The 17,843-nt window shown below is 43.9% G+C and overlaps 1 protein-coding gene across 1 annotated transcript in view; it reads right to left on the bottom strand.

Moving 5' to 3' along the window:
• COL25A1 (collagen type XXV alpha 1 chain) overlaps positions 1-17,843 on the bottom strand; it is a 454,237-nt gene that overhangs the window by 336,362 nt on the left and 100,032 nt on the right. The gene's annotated exons all lie outside the window — the stretch shown is intronic.

The raw sequence follows: 17,843 nt of genomic DNA on the forward strand, positions 1-17,843 counted from the left end.
AGACAACACTTGGGAAAGAAAGGACCTCACCAAACTTTTGCCAGTCCTTTATATTTTATCTTATGGTTCTTAAATTTTGTGCTTGTGGGTACAATGGGATACACAGAACCTCTAGCAAAAGTTCTGGAGTTTGCTGTAGAGAAGTGACTGTTTATATCATTTGATATTCAATCCGAGGGCCTCACTGAGCAGAATTCCCACCCAGAGAATCCCTGATCCAATGGTGAAAATTTGACTTCACCCTGAAAGTTAACACTTCAGTAAAACATTACTTACTCATGTGAAACACAGATACTTTAATTTCTTTTTTTCCCTATGTAAACATCTGAGCTGATATTACTGGTTAAAGTTATTGCTTTCTTGAAAGCAGAGACCAATTGCTACATGGAGGCTATTTGTTCCCGTTTTATTTGAAGGAAAAAGGAAAAGTTAACACTAAACAAAGTTTAACACTGAACAAAAAAGAGAAGCAAAGGAACTCTCTCGCCCTTGGGTTAGGTCTACTTCTCTCTCCTTCTCATATAAACGATTTTACTTCAAAAAATAGGCAGGCAGGAGGCACAAAAGGGTAAGCTATAGCATGGTTATACTGGTCCTGGCAGCTAACTGTAGTGTTTGAATAAGTTAGTATTTGTTATAAAAAAAAAAAACTCACCCAACTTTTTAGAAGTAAAACAGTTGATAAACATAGTGAAAACTCAAAATGATTTCTGTGGTGAATAAATAGGTCCCTAACATTTCCCAACAATTCTAACAGGACACAAAACACTAAGGATGTGCAGATGGTCCCTGACAACCAAATTCATTTTGATAGCATTATATAAAAAGGCCTTTGCAAGTTTCCTTTCAAGCTAAACTGGAACTGCAGATATTTCGATTTCCCCACTTATGTTCAAAGTGGCTTAGGCGCCCACACACTAAAGCCATTAGACTTACGGGCACGTTCAAAGCCCATGCCCACCCCAGCCAAGTGTTGGGATAAACTGCAAATTTACAGCTTGGGAACTCTCTATTATAAAAGGTTTCCTATTTGCCTCCAAGCTGGTTTTTTTTTTTCTGGGAACAATGGAGGAGTTTTTTCTGGGAACAACGGAAGTGCTTAAACAGTCAAACACAGTCAGAGAAGGGGTTGGGGGTGGAGAGAGGGAGGTAGACTGGCTTTACAAAATCTTTTTGTCCTTCACTGCTCGTTAAATTGCAGTCATTTTTACCTAGAGTTTAGGAATACTTCAAAACAAGTCTTGACCTGGTTACTCTCATTGCACGCAGTCATCAAATTGACGGTGGATTAAACCTATAGGGTCATTAGCCTAAGTAATATGGTCACAGAGAGAGAGATCCAACCCATCCCACCCCGTGCCAACAAATAAAGAGGAGACTTCAAAAGACAGTATCAGAGCTGGCAGTTCCCATTCCCAAAGCATCGCGATCATTCTCATGAAGGGCTGTGACCTTCTGCACCCCCACCTTCCACCAACCCAGGGGAACAGGATCCAAGAGGGGGAAAGAAAAGCTGATGATGAAAAGTTTGTGAGCAAGTCGTGAACAAAATCAAGTTCCTAGGTTTCTATTCATCAACCACCTCTCAAGCCTCAGCAGCCAAGTACAGCATTATTCTATAATTGGTGGAAGAAACGCAAAGAAATGCAGGCTTTGATTTCAACGTTCAAGGTTCCCTTTTCTGGGTTTTTCTCTCCTCCCTTCCCCTCCCCAAATGATTTCAAAGAAAAAAAGGTCGTTTAAAGATGTTTCTAAGATACAGCAGGCAGCGTTTTATCTTCATGTTGATCAAAAACTGTAATGAGGCATTTCGGGTTCTCTGGGGCATCTTGAAGATATTTCAAACTCAAATGTGGAAAAACACTACGTACTTTAAAGCATCCTTTGTTGTCAGAAATAAATGCTGAATCTAAAAGCAAAGTTTTCAAGGAGAACACAACACAGATTTGCAAGTACATCTCCCTTCCTGGATTTTACTGAAACAGTAAAGCTCTTCTGAATAGCTTTGACTTAGAGTCCAGGAGAGAATGGTAAAGAAAAAAGAAAAAAAAACTGATCTCTAAATGTAAAGTATTTACAAGGCCCATATTACTAATACCTTTGAAACGCACCGCAGTTTTAAAAATGACCGAACTCCGGAAGTTCTTTCAAAGGCTCTTTCACAAGTCTCTTTTGAAGCGGCTTCATGAAGGAAATGCTTCGTCTAAAACTGTTCAGTTTGGAGAATACAATGTTATGATTGTCTCCCAGTCCAGAGCTCGGAAATGTATATATTAGTTTTCTTGGCTCTCATGTTCCATGACTGAGTAAGTAAAATGCCTTGTTCTAGATAGCCATTTTCAAGGAAGTGTGCAGACAAGGTAGTGTTAAACCAGTATTTTGATTAATATTTGGATTTACTTCGCTACTAATGAAGCTAGGGATTCAATTGGCATGGATTAACCTCACTCCTATAAGTCCAAAGCTCTGTAGAGGATTCTGCTCTGGGAAGAGAATAAGGTGCATTAACACTTCATTAATATCTTCCTTGAAAAAATTCTTTTTAATATTTATCTCTTCATCATTTCCTGAATCTGTAATGAAATGCCTGTGCTGGCATCTCACAAAAGGCTCACGTCCAGAGTCTAATGAAGTGTTAGACACCAGGTAAGAAGCAAGCCTCCGCTTTGGCTCCCCGTCCCATACACAATGGGACTTTCCAGGCTATATTTAGTGCCCCAGTCAGGACCAGAAAGTAGCCTTAAGACATAAGGGACAATCTGAAAGGACTTCTAGTTCCAGGGCGGCCGGAACAGGCCCATCAGGGTTCTGTGTTTTCAAGTCCAAAGTCAGGCACTGAGGTCATTTCCATTTGTACATCCTTTTCTAAAGCAACAGACTTCCTGCTAATGACATTCTATAATCCCAGAATTTCAGGGTGGAAGGGATTACTGAGGTCATGGATTGCAGCTTCCTGTCCGTGGCTTGAAACCTACCGCAGTTCTTCTGCCAAGTGATTTCGGTCCAGGCACGAGCGACTCACCAGCTCTTGAGAAAATTCCTTCCTCCTTCAGACAGCCGAAGGACCCTACAGTTCTTTCCGATGAAATCTCTCTCCCATTTTGGGATCCTGATTCTACCGCTCGGACCCTCCAGATTAAGAGAGAGTGTGGAAAACTTTCACAAGTGTAAGTGGGCCTGGTGTTTAGAAATTCAAAGGTTGGAGAGGAAAAACAGAGGGCTGTAACCTGTCAAGAGTCTTCTTACACAGTGATTTATTAAATTTTTTAAAGAACATAAAAATATGTCATATACAAGACATATATTTTTAATGTAGTTGAGACATATATTTTATGTAGTTCTTTAATATATGTGTCTTACATATTATATATGCTTCTTCCCTATTTATATACATCATGAAAACAACTTTACTTCAATTATTATTCTATAAGACCACCAAAGATTAGAAAGTATTTGCTTGTAGCAGTTTTATTTAGACATGACAAATGGAGTCCTCCAACTATACTGAGAATGTGTGAATTCATCCCCATCCTCATTTATATGTTGCCTATTTACTGAACCCTATGACGTCATCAGCCCCTGCCTCAGTCATTTACATCACTATCCCCATTGCACAGATGAGAAAACTGAGACTCAGAAAGATTCAATAACTTGTCACATAGGTAGTAAGTGGTCACAAAGTTCCAATTCAGTAATGTGTGATTCCAAACCTGTTTCTTCTGCCTATTTGTGGGGCAGGGTCATGACAAGCAGCTTCTATAGTGAGGGTAGGACAGACTCGGGGGCCTACAGCTCAGTGACCTCCATTGCAGGCGGGGGGTGACCAGGCCCGTGGCCAACACTGATTCTCAAGCTGAGTGCTGGCCCAGGGCCACGCAGTTGGGGATCCCCAGTGCCACAACATAGTGTGTGACCTCTGTCATTAACCCAGCGAGGGACTAAGGCATGCCAGCTCCAATCAGCCTGGTGACCAAGCATGCAAGCACCCAACCCTGCCGGGTGGCCCTCAGTGACACCATGATCAAGGCCCAGTGCAAGGGACTCCCAGACAGCACGACACATGGAAAGGCAGGAGGGGTCATTAAGGTGAAAATTAAGTGTTTCTTTCTGAAAAACGGAAGATGGGATGTTCCTGCCCCCCCCCCCCCGCGCCCAGTTTCTTACTGACGTCCTGATCGTCTGGTGCAGCTATGGCGCGTCTACGGACCGAGACGGGCCTCTTAGGGAAGAATTAAGAGCGACTGAAGTCATAAGTGGTTTGATGTCCTACGAAGAGCCAGCAGAGAGCCCCCGTGCCCCCCGGCTGAGGACACAGCTAGAAGGTGGCCACTGGCCAGCCAGGAAGAGGCCTCACCAGGCCCTGCCCCGGCCAGATCTGGACTCCTGGCCTCCAAGACATGAAAGCCTTAATTTCCGTTGCTTGAAGCGCCCCGTCTGTGGGGTTTCTGTCATGGCAGCCAATAGACTAAGGCAAGGTCATTCTGCTTTCACTGCCATCTAAATATAGCAGCACAAAAGTGGCAGTGCAGGCGCCCTCTGCCAGGACCATTCATTACCTCCCAGCCTGCAAGGGGCCTCGATCTGGAGGAACAAAAGAGAAATACACTGCGGCCTCTCTCCCCTCTCCCCTTTGTCACTTCAGGGAAATCACTGTAATTCTTTGTGATTCCGTTGTCTCTGTAAATACAGAGATTTCAATTTTCACAGTCCATTACCTTATATGCATGAAAGCAAAGCTTTTTCTAATCTCTATTCATTTCCTAATCGTTTTTGCATAGCTATTTCTTTTCTCGGGTATCTGGTGCTTCTTTGGATTTTTCAAGTTAGGAGAATGGAGGAAGTACTTTATATAAATGGTAGAAATTTCCACATGAAAGAAAATCTAGCTTTAAAGTTAATTTGGTTTGTGAATGCAGGCCAGATCTCATCTTTTTTTTTAAATATATTTTTTGCATAATGCCTATAAAACATCTCAACACACTTTTTAAAAAGCATCCCAAGAATGTTCTCGTAGACTTAGGAATTTTGAAAAGGCAAAAGAGATTCACTGAAGACAATAGAAGCCCGTCAGTAATTGCCTTTCGAGGGGGGCCCTGTGGAAAGGTAGCTAACTCTACAGTCTGACAAATGAGGTGGGTCACTACACCCAGGAGATGAGGCAGACGTCCCCACCTGAGGATAATTCTGAGTCCCTCTCAGAAATGTGGGGAGAAGCAGCATTTACATAATGTTTGCCTTTCCAGATGTAAATAATCTGCTCCCAGGAGCTGATTTGATTAGAGAATGTTTCTGAGGAGGTCCAAGGTTATGAATTTAACATCAGTGTCTGATTTGCTCTCGTCTGTGGCCAAAAATTAGACTAAAACTATATTCATCCATCTAATAAATTCAAACTATTGATGGTCTATGGAAAATGGTATGAGAAAATAAAGAATGAGCCAATGCAATTTTATAATTGCCGCAGAGAAAAACTCTTAAGGAAATGATATTGGTAAATTATTGGTGTGATTTCTATGTATCGTGGTGGGCACTATTGCAAAAATTTCATTCTACATGCCGGAAGGAAATGACAAACTAATTAAATTATTATGGTGTGATATTGTGCAGAGGTCTCCAACCACTGGTCCATGTCCAAAGGTTGAAACTGTCGTTCCCCCAGTGCTTATAATTGCTGGTCCGTGGACTGCAGTGCGGGCAGATACCCGTCCTGGGGCATAAATAAGCTGAAGAATGCTTACATAAGATATCTAGAGCGATAATAGATACTATCGTTTTAGACTAATGTATAGAGTTTCGTGTATGTGTATGTGTGTGTGAGTGTGTGTGTTCTAGCTATAGCCTTATGTGTGTGTTCACTTATGCCTATTCTAACAATACCTCTAGTTGTAAATACAGATACTTACTAAACCTTACCGTTCTTTCATCGCAAAGATTTCTTTCCAGGTTTCTTTGCTTATTTTTGAGTTAATGGTTTAAGATACCTGAATTGGGGGGTTTAGAATAAGACATTCAGGACCTGGGGGCAGTTGACATCCCTGTGTCCGAGTTCCCTGATCTGTGGGACTTCGGAAAGAACATTCACGTGATGGGACTGTTGGGAGAATACATATACAGCATGCATTCTGTGATGTTTAAAATAGCACCTTGCACACGGAGAGCTGCTGCCATTCATTGATATCACTGATTCATTCGTGTGGCGAAGTTTCGAAATGAAGCTCCTGGATAATTCTGCAGAATCATGATTTGTCTATCTTCAGTGGCAGGTAGTTTCATTCCACGATACTGTTAGAATGTGGCAAAGTTGACTGCAATGGAGCAGTGTGGTCATCTTGCTAATCCCAGCTGTACCTCTGGCCTGAACAGCGGTACCTTCTCTTATACTATTTAGCATATCAACTATACGATAGCATGAACTACATTATATCATAAACCTGTGAAGTATAGCAAACAGAAAAAAGGTCTATACTTTAAAATTATAGTATAATAGTAAAATTAAATATTTTTTCTTCTTATTTCTACTACAATCTGTACTTTATCACATAGCCCAAGTAATTTATTTGAACTTCCTGATGAATCACCTATAGAGATACACTCACCAGAAAAGAAAAGTTACATAAACAATGTAAGTGATGAACCCAGCTGTGCCTTTGTTCACTGCAATGCTTAGTACAATGGCCAGAATACGGAAACAACCCAAATATCTGACCACTGGTGAACAGATAGCGCCATGGTGCTCTAGTCACACAATGAAAAACTATGCAGCTGCTACCTGTAACAAAATTAGGGATCTCTTATACCAGGGCTTATGGCTCCGGGGTGATATACAACAATCTACCCGTACTTTCTTCTAAGGAAACTTTTTTAAGATCAATTTTAGTGAATTATTCATAACATTAAATACAAAATAAATTATTTAGGGCCTGCTCTTGGGGCGGGCTTTAGTGGTGGTTGGGAAAATTCAAATTAATGGTAGTGGGAAGTTGTAATGGTAGTGGTACTGGTGTTGGAATATTGAATGCAATAAATTATTGTGAACAACTTTATAAAAATAAAATACATTTTTTTCATTTAAGAAAAGAAAAAGAAATACTATACAGCTGTAAGAAACCATGAAATCATGCAGTTCACTGCAACATGGTTAGAACTGACGACCACGGTAAGAGAAATAATCAGAGGGAGAAGAACAAATCCTAGCTGTGGAATAGAGAGAGAAACCAAGGGAGTAGACAGCACCACACAAGGACACTTTCAAAGACCCAGGTTGTCGAACCAATTACCAAGCAGAGGGAAGGAAGACGTGGTGGGGGGTGAAGGCCAGACTGCAGGTGACACTTGTACATGGGTGAAAGATTGTGGGCAGTAACAATGCATTGATGCCATGTACTTTAACACTATTGTCAATATCTCATCTAAACTACAATAGAATTAACTTAAAACTCATAATGTAAGGCGAGGCCTGTCGCAAGAACGTGCGACATTTATGCATAAAATCCTACCACTGAGAGTTCCATAACCCAATATGAGAACTTTTAAAAAAAAATCTGTTAAAATTTGCCATTAATCACCAAGCCAGTGAAACTCATGAATCGCAAAGGAGCCTCACTACTGGCTCTTTCTAAAGTGGGATGACAGCCCGTGTTCAACCCCACCGTCTCTTTTCATTCGAAATCACCAGGGGCCACAGGAAACCAGACAGCGACCCTTTCCCCCGGTGTGTCTCAAGCAAGCTGAGCCTGTCCTGTCCTGTCCTCTGCACAATTACTCTCCTTCCGCAGGCTCAGCTCGAGCGTGTTGGGCAAGGCTGGGAACAAATGAAGGAGCACTGTTACTAGGACACCAGGGGACACCAGAAAGTATGTGGAAGCAACAAACCCCATATCCTAATTTTTCACAGTTCCATTTGTTCAATGTCAGGGAAATGTAGAGCAAGAACATTTATGAGCAAAGACGCTATTTCACCCCCACTCAGCTACGCTAGATGAAAGCCAATCAGACATGAAAAATTGGACAAGAAGATATATGCATTAAACTTCCAGGAGTTGTAGATTTGAGGATGGAATCGCACCCAAGTGCTCCAAGAATGGGGCCAAAGGCAACTCATTGGCGGTCATTAATCACACACTGATCTCTCATCTTGACTGAGCAGAGAAAAATTAAGTGAGTAACCCAAGGAAAAGGTACTGCAAATCCAGTAAGGGGGCTATCAATCTGGAGACAAAGGAGACACCGCAGCATTATTTACTGCAGGAAATCCTCCATGGGGTCCAGAGAGTGAGCCTTCCATGAGGAAAGACACGGGAAGGAGCCAAAAAGATCTGAAAGGAGCTAAATAGTAAGAACGATGCACACATGGACAGAGAGAGAAGTGTGTTTCAAGAATATCATATGCAATTTTTATTCCTTTTACTATTAACACCATGATAAATGTTTCTCTCCCATATGACTAAAATCTTATTTAAACAGGATTTCTTTCAAAGATGCTCTGTAGGGACCAGGGTGAGAGTACAGAGGCAGATGTTTGCCCTGCATGCAACAGACCCGTGTTTGATCACCAGTAGCCCATAAAAGGGTCCCTCAAGTCCACCCCGAGTGATCCCTGAGCACAGAGCCAGGTAAAAGCCCTGAGCACCACCCAGTGTCACCTAAACCCACCCTCCCCCCCATAAAATAAAATAAAATAAAATAAAATAAAATAAGAAGATCATCCTATCTCTCCTGTCTTCCTTTGTGCATGGTTCTCTTTCTGCTGAACATTTCCATTTTTACATTTCCCAACTTTCAAGTATAGTAGCATCCTTATACTTAACAATGTTCATAAGCTCTTACGCAATTTCTCAAGATAAATTTCTACAAGGGTTGATGAACTTTCTCCTATTTTAAAAAAGACATTTGGCACTTAGCAACAAATTGGTTTCAAGAAATTGGTTTCAAGTTTGCTCTCCTATAAACAAGATTTGTGATTATTCCACCAGGCTTACTTCAGCATTGTGTCTACTAGCTAATCTTAGAATTTCACATGAAAAGTGTGATGCTGCTAAATATTTTTCACTAAATAGGCTGGGCACTTGTCCTGTATCTGTCATCTTCCAAGAATTGCTTGCAATTGCCTCTGCTAGTATCTCTCTTAGGGTGTTATGAAATAGTAGAAAAAATATTTATTGGCCTCTGTCCCAGATCCTGGGTCAGACTCTTTTCTTATCACCCTGGTGATAAGAAAACTAGGAGTATCTTTTGCTAGCATCCAATATTTGGCATTTGATCTTAGTTCCCAACACAAGATCCTTGAAACCTTTGTATTTCAAGGATTCAAAGACAAAATTCCCTGAGTGATAGAAGTGTCTTTTATTCTCATAAGGTGACTCTGGATGTGCTCCTGGGACCCTCTTGGGTGCGGGTGGGTCACCATAAAAACCAAGCCATTGTTTGAAGCTTCAAGTTTATCAGTCCTGCCCCCAACTCCCTAAAGAAGGGGAAAGGGCTGAAAATTAACTCGGTGACCAATCACGCCTACTCCATGGAGCCCAGTAATCTGAGAGCTTCCAGACTGTCCAAGACTATACGACACCAGGAGAGTGACATGACATCCCCAAACACTCGACCTTACTCTGTCTCTCTTCATCTGGCTGTTCCTCTGCGCCATCAGAGACCCTCAAAGCAGGTAAGTATATACGTGAACGACCCTTGAGTTCTGTGAACCATCCGAGCAAATTAATCCTAGCTGAGGACGGGCTGTGGGAATCTCTAGTTTGTAGCTTCTGGGTCAGAGGCACAAATGAGCACCTGGACTGGACTAGGCTCTGAGAGGTGGAGTTCTCTAGGTCTCCCCCTTAGCCCCTGAGGTCTGAGGCTATCTCCAGGAAGACAGGGTCAGGGCCAGAGCAATAGTACAGCAGGTAGGGTGTTTGCCTTGCATGTGGCCAACCCGGATTCGATCCCCGGCATCATCCCATATGGTCCCCCGAGCACCTCCAGGAGTAATCCCTGAGTGTAAAGCCAGGAGTAACCCCTGAGATCACTGGGTGTGACCCAAAAAGCAAAAAAAAAAAAAAAAGACAGGGTCAGAAGTGAGTTCTCCAAGCCAAGACTGTGTCACCCAGCTGTGTGACAAAGGACGATGGGTTTACTTCTCCACATTTAGCGTCAGAAGTAAACTGTGCTGTGTGGGCAGTAAAAGAGACATACGGAACCCAGGGAAGGAGGGACTGGCTTCCTCCCACCCAGGAGAGAAGTGACAGATTGTGGAAAACATGTTAACTGTGACAGAGTGACAAAGTAAACATATCTTCTGTAAGCGACACCAAGGGCATCACAGCAGATGATGAATCCAATGATAGTAGAGCATAACCTTCAGACACAGAAAATTTAATTTTGCAAGCATGTATATCACATTACAGTAAGATATCCCAAGTGCAATATTTCAACTACAATGCACAAATCAACAACAACTAGTGTTAATTTTTAAGGTCAGGAAAATGTAGACCGACCTGTCACGAAGAAGTACTCATTTGGATGACTCGATTTTAATGCATATTCATGAATATTCCATTCACTCTTGCACCAAAACCAATTTATTAACAAATGATTTTTAAGTAATGTTGTTGCAACTGTCTAAAAGCTTCACATAATGATCATACCACACTCTTTTGCAAAATTAAAAGATGGAATAAAATCTGTGATGATTATGTGGTAAAAATATATTGAAGTAAATAACCTCACTAGAATAGTACATGGAAAGCATCATTAACCCAGCAATAATAAAGCAAACAACTTCATCATAAACGGGCAGAAGAAATTAAGAGATGCTTCTCCAGAGACCTGTAAATGGTCTGCAGACTGTCACTGTCACTGTCATTCCGTTGTTCATCGATTTGCTCGAGCAGGCACCAGTAATGTCTCCATTGTGAGACTTGTTGCTACTGTTTTTGGCATATTGAATACGCCACGGGTAGCTTGCCAGGCTCTGCTGTGTGGGTGAGATACTCTTGGTAGTTTGCTGGGCTCTCTGAGAGGGGCGGAGGAATCGAACCTGGGTCGGCTGCGTGCAAGGCAAATGCCCTACCCGCTGTGCTATCCATTGTCAAGAAAGCACAGCAAAATTACACGGATCCTGTGAAAATGATCATAAAGACCAGAAACAACACATATTGATAGGATGTGGGGAAAAGGAGCCTTGTGTACTGTTAGTGAGAACGTACATTGGTCCAGTTCCCATAGAAAATGAAGAGCTTTCGAGGAGTTAAAATATATTTACTATACGATCTAGCAATCCCACTCCCAGGAATCACTCTCGAGATATGCAAGCACTAATTTCAAATTCCATGGGCACATCTATGTTCACCCTATTCACAGACCATGAGGGAGAGACCATCCCAAGGGCTCAGCCATAAATGAAGAACACGTGGTGTCCAGCACGGCTGTCACGCGACTGGGCAGCGGGAACACACGGACCCTCACCCTGCACAGCACAGATGAGGAGGAGGCTGTTAGGCCAAGCAAAATAAGTCAGAAGGAGAAAGAAAAAAACACCGATGATTTTACTCAAGAAACAAGAGAACAGACGAAACCATCTCAAACCCGCCTGGCCTGCAGGCCGCAGCGGCGGGCTCGGTGGGACGTGGAGAAGCTGGAAGAGGGAGCACATGTCTTGGATGCCGGAGGGCCAAGTTCCATCCTGACTCCTGGCACCGCGGGGCCCCTGCACAGCCAGGGCAGCTCTGATAGCCCCCGAGCACTGTCAGGCCAGAGCAGCACCATATTCACGCAAGCACTAAACCATCCGACCTGCACAACTGGGCTGATTATTACCTGGAGTGCCCTGCCCCAGGCCGCTTGCACTACTGGGGAGGCCTTTACCAAATATATAGGCAGATACACACACGGGTTTGGAAAACAAGGCTACCCTAATATGATATTGATAATTTAGGGGGGAAATGACTGAAACGAACAAAGGGAATGGGGAGGTAGCAGCCAGAGGGGCGTTGGAAAACAATAGCAGGAAGTGGGTAAGGGGGTCTCGGTGCTTTCAAGAGGGCTGTGGTGGGGTAACTTACATCCAGAAATGTGTGAAAATACTCCCAAAACATGCAATTATATAAATCAACACAACACTGATTTTTTTTTAAGCAGTGTTTTAAATAAGCCACAACCCATGTTTCTTGGATTTGTTTCTATTAGTTCCACACATTAGAAAAAACAATTAGTTTCATAGCAAGCTCACTGAAACAATAAATAAGTCATGCATTTGGTCCATCGGGTTCAGGGAAAGCCATTCTTGTCAAAAACTAAGATAGGCAATTGGAAAAAAAGGGGGGCAGAATATGTACTATTTGTCCAGGATGGCAAATTCCAACAGCTGAGGCCAAACACCCCAAACTCCCATCTTCATTCACTTGCATGCCTTAGAGATTTGGTGCGTGTCACCCACAAGAAAGGGACACGTGAGACAGAGAAGTCAGCAGCTGTTCAGAGGGATTAAAGCTTAGTAGCCCCCTGCATTCAGCCACGTTCCCAAACCCCCTCACTGGGACCGGCCACCTTCCATCGTAAGGACTCTCATTTCTCAGGAGCAATGAACTGGCCTTTACCAGCCCCACACAATCGGGCTAACCGACCCAGTACTCACTCCAAAAGTAGGCTCAGGGTTTGGGTCGTCGATCCAGTGTTGCTGCCGGAGGCTCTCTGAAGGCGACTTTCACGCAGGGCAATGCTCTGCCTCGTTTTGGTTTGTTTTGTCTTCTTTGGGGCCCAGACCTGGGAGTGCTCAAAGCTTACTCCTTACTCCTGGGCTGGTTATTACCCTGAGGCCCTATGCTCAGGGATAGTCCCCAGGGGACTCTCAAGTGGTGGCAGGGATCAAATCTGGGCCAGCTGTGTGCACGGCAAGCAAGCACCCTATCTGCTGTGCTCCAGCTCCGGCCTCTGGCCTGCTTTCTTATTTTTCTATTACAAAATAAGTCAGAGGAGAAAGAAAAATTAGTAAGTCTCTCCATGGGATGAGAAGAAAGCTGTAAGAGAATTGCTTTTTGACCAACAATACGAAAATGCAGTGGGAAACACAAAATCCCTCTCTATGCAAAAGGAATTAGCCCGTGAATCCCAAGACCACAGTCCTATAAACTAATGTACTAGAAGGAGAACTCAGCAACATCCCTTAGAGATAAGTTAAGACAAGAGCAATGTTCACAGAAGAATTTGTTCCCGCCGTGAGTCTGGAAGAGACTACAGAAGTGAAAGGGGTCATTTACGCTGCGTCTTGAAGGACAGGGGGATTAGGAAGACAGAAGACGTGGCATCCTCCCTGTGACGCCATTTGGCTAGAAGAGAGAGGATGGTGGGAACAACGGAGGAGAGGCCTGGCAGACACAGGCTGGGGATGCAGTCACGGCAAGTCAAGAGCAAGCAGAAGGTCACCACCAATGGGCAAACTCTGTGCTCTGTGGCATGACTCAAACGAGAGCACAATGTGCCCCGCACGTCAAGACACCGGGTTCAATCTCTGGCACTGTGTGTCACACAGGTGTTTGGCCCCCAAACACTTCCAGCCATGCCCCTTATTGAAAACATCTTTGCTTAAAAACTATAATACAGTGGCTGTGTGTAGTAAAATGAACAGAGGTAAGAGAACATAGGCAGAAATTCTTGGGGACGGGGTGGGTGGTAGAATGGAGTTTGTGAGGGTCTAAGAAAGAGGCCACAAGGGTCTAGGGGCTATCAGTGGGCAGGGCTTGTGCCCTGGGCTGAGTGTCATTATCCCCTTAGACTCAGGGTTGAAGTTGTGACCTCCGGGACCTCAGACGGGGAGGATTTTTGCAGGTGGATTTAAAGAGGGGATTCAGTTAAAACGAGGTCAGTAGAAGGGGCCCATGTCCAGGCTTACAAGGAAGGAATTTGGAAACAAATATAGGAGGAGTGAAGACAGACTGCCGGGCACCCAGGGAAAGTCAAGCCCATGACACCTTCCCCTCCCTGATGTCGAGCTTCTGGAATTGCGAGGAGATATATTCCCATTGGTTATATCCCAGTCTGGGGGCTGTGACAGACACAGTCTCAGCACACTAGTGTAAGCAGAATGATAAACACAAGAGATCTGGGGGAGGACAGGATCAGAGTCGCAAGAAACTTTTAGAAGGCAGAAAGAGAAATAGGAGATGGCAAGATATTAGTTCAGGCAGTCAGGAGGGGTGTGTGTGTGTGTGTGTGTGTGTGTGTGTGTGTGTGTGTGTGTGTGTGTGTGTTTAAGACTAGGTTTAGCAAGAGACTAATTTGAGGAAAAATAAAAATTCAGTTGGAGGCTGCCGAGATGTGATTCTGGGGGCTGCACATGTGCGGCCTCTCCGCAGCTGCACGAGCATGACTCCAGAGGCCAGCTAAACTACTTTTGGTATGGGCAGCTCCTTGCAGAATGCCTCCAGACTGAGAACTAAGCCACGGCCCCATGCCTGCCCAGGAGGGGAAAGGTATTTCTCTTATTTCTCTCTCTCCCTCTCTCTCTCTCCCCTCTGTTTTCCTTGCCGGGGACAGAGGGCGTGGCGACCGCCATATTATGAGGACCACAGATGAGAGTTACAACCTTGCAATGATCCAATATCTGCAAGAAATTTCCCTGGACTTAGTTGCTAAAATACAGAAATCCAAAACCGACTTCGTATCTCTTCACAACAGGTCTGACTCTAGTGGGGAACTCCTAACAATAATAGTGAGGTTTTTGTTGAAATATTGAATATAACCAAAGTAAAGAAAAATTTATCAGTTCGGGGTGGGGGGGTTGTGGCAGGATGGGAGGTGTACTGGGTTTTTGGTGGGTTTTTTTTGTTTTTTGTTTTGGTGGTGGAATATGTGCACTGGTGAAGAGATGGTTGTTTCAGCATTGTATAACTGAGACTTATACCTGAAAGCATTGTAATTTTCCACATGGTGATTCAATAAAATAAAAAAAAAATTTTTTAATTTGGTTGGAAACATTTTTCAAGTTTGAATCTTGTCTAAGACAGCCATGTAAATAAAGGTAAAAACTGAAAAATTATAAATGTAACATAAGAGTTTAGGAAAGAGCTAAATTTGGAGAGCTGCGGAGCTGGAGCAATCGTACAGTGGGTAAGGCGTTTGCCTGGAACACGGCCGAACCGGGTTCAATCCCCAGCATTCCATATGGCCTGAGCACCACCAGGAGTAATTCCTGAGAGCAATCCCTATGCATCGCCAGGTGTGACCCAAAAAAGGCAAAATAATAATAACAATAATAATAATAAAAATTTGGAGAGCATCTTGACAGATGTGGAAGCGAAAGCTAGAGAAGACACAGGTTTTTCAATGAGCTTGTGAGGCATGAAAATTTTTAAAAAGTTGAAGAGACTCAGATGAGATCCAATAGGGGCAAAGTGAAGAGACAAGGCTTGGTAAACTAGCGGGCACAGAAACCATCTGGATTCATGGCAGCAAGGCAGAGGTCTGAGCTAATCGCTCCTCGTACTCTGTGCTCTATTCTTCTGGCCTGCGAACATCTGTCAAAGGCTACCACCCTTCAACACCTTGTTCACCTGTTACCCAAGAGCAAAATGCTGAGTGGGCGCTGCCAGAGCTCCCGGTTAGAGCCACAGCCGAAACCCAACACTCAAGAGATTCTAGAGACCGTGACGGGCTCTCCAAAAGAATGTCCTCTTGCCTGCTGCTACAGTGTGGGTTGAAATGGAGGTGGTCATGCTAAGAGGATAAACCGGGGGAAGACAAACAGCAGATGCTCTCACACGTTTGCGGGATATAAAGAAACCAGGGGGTCCGCACAGAGCATGTCCAGCAAAAACAAACCCTTAAACTCTGGCCACATTGCTCGGGTGGTCAGGGTCAGGATGAGTGGGCTGGAGGGACCCTGTGGACTGTGGTGGAGGGACAGTGGCCTTGGGCTAGTGGGTGTGGTGTGGCAATGCTGTGCCCCCCTAAAGTCCTATAGTCATTTAGGCTTTTGTAAACCAGGGTTACCTGAATTTTCTAAACCATGGTAGAACCTGCCTCCTGCTTTACCCTAACACACACCCCAGTACCTTCCTCCTAGAATAAAAGCTGAAAATGGAAATGAAAATTGGGGGAGGGAGCCGAGTCAGGCAGTACAATGTTTTTGGTGAGAAGAAACCAGGACTCCTCCCCGCCCCCACTCGGAGAGCCACCAGATGAGGCCGGCGACACCACTGTTAGAAAAGGCTGTGCCTGTCCCCCAGCTGGGCTTCCACCTGGGCAGGAACGTGCCCTCCCCACCAGGGTCTGTCCAGAGAGGACGCAGCAGCCCTGGAGAGAGAGCTGTCGGGGCCAAAGGTGGCCAGCAAGGCCGCTAGAGGAGGAAGGACATTCCCCGTGGTCTGGGGGACACCCAAAGGCTGGTTGGGACTGAGGCACCTCATAGTTTCCATCCCAGAGGGCTGCTTACTGGAGGAAGATCTACCGTCTAAGAGCCTTGACTGGGAATGAAGGTAGATTTCTCTGGACCCCACTTCAAATTGGAGGGGTAACATAAACTCATCCCTGCCCTCTGAAGGGGGCCAAGATCTTAACCCTGGCCACATGAGCAGCCTCAACTATCAGCGGCTGCTCGGAGAAATAATGACACCTACATGGTGAAGATGAGCATGGTGTGGCCACCACTTCCGCCCCACCCCAGACAGAAAACTGGAGACAGCCCCTCCTATCTCCCACTCTGCGGTAAAGAAACAGGGTGAGGAGTGAAAAGCAGATGACACCCCCAAACCCTGCAAGTCTCAGGAGCAAACCAGACGAGTCTATCACAGGCAAGTGGAGAGGAGATTTCAATCATGTTTGAGGTTAAAGTTCTAAACTAGACTGGATTTTCAATCACTGAAAATGACCAGAAAATTATATCTTTCCAAGATACCATTACAAAATGGAAAGAGGAAATTCCACAAAAGATTAAAGGCAGTGACTGGAAACGTTTTTTTTAAAGTTTCATGCTGGTGCTCCCACAAAGTTATAAGTTCACAATAAACTAGACATGCATGCAAATGCTTGTACGCCCGCGTTCTCTGCATGGTTAAGAGAGACTTGCCTTGTGTGGATGAAATTAGTGGCTAATAAGTTTGTGTTCAGAATGAGAAAGTAATTAGTGTCACCACCACAGAGCAATGACACACCTCATGGAAAGGCTTTGAATGAGGAAATTAGTAAGAGGCAGACATAGGACCAGGGTCTGGGAGAGAGAGAAAGCAGATGAAAAGTTACACACTTAGGGATTAGAACAGACTAGAAGTATACATAAAAATGATTTCAAGGAACCTGATAACGGAAGGAAGAGAGATGAGATGGTACAGTGAGCATGGGAAGTCAGAAGATCCAAGTCTTAGGGTATAATCAATCTTTATTACCTCTAGAAGAGGAAACTGCCCCCCAAAGAGAGGAAGAATAGCTTGGAAGAAAAGGGATTTTAATTGATAAAGACAATCTTTGACTAATTCCATTCTCTTTTCTGAAAAATTGCACTATATGCATCAAACAAGTAATTTGTTTTAAGCACTCGCTGCTAGAGTGTTTCTGCTACATCGAGTTAGATTATTATCATATTCCCTAATGATGCAATCTGAAATATGCAACCTCAAGACTACATGGCTTTGCTAGTATTATAGCTGTGATACGTCATTTGCTGGACACTTCCATGAACTGTCAGGAGACAGTGGAGGGAAAAACCAAAGTGAAGGTAAAACCATGTGGAGGTAAAAACCAATGTGAAGAGGAAAACGGTACAAACTGTCATGTTTAAGACCAGAGGTTAGGCCTTTTATGATTTCATATGCTGCATGCCAACCACAGTGTATTACGTAACCTCAGTGCCAAAGAGCCTGTTA

Source organism: Sorex araneus, chromosome 6 (genome assembly GCF_027595985.1).
Source record: "Sorex araneus isolate mSorAra2 chromosome 6, mSorAra2.pri, whole genome shotgun sequence".
NCBI classification, from domain to species: Eukaryota; Metazoa; Chordata; class Mammalia; order Eulipotyphla; family Soricidae; genus Sorex; species Sorex araneus.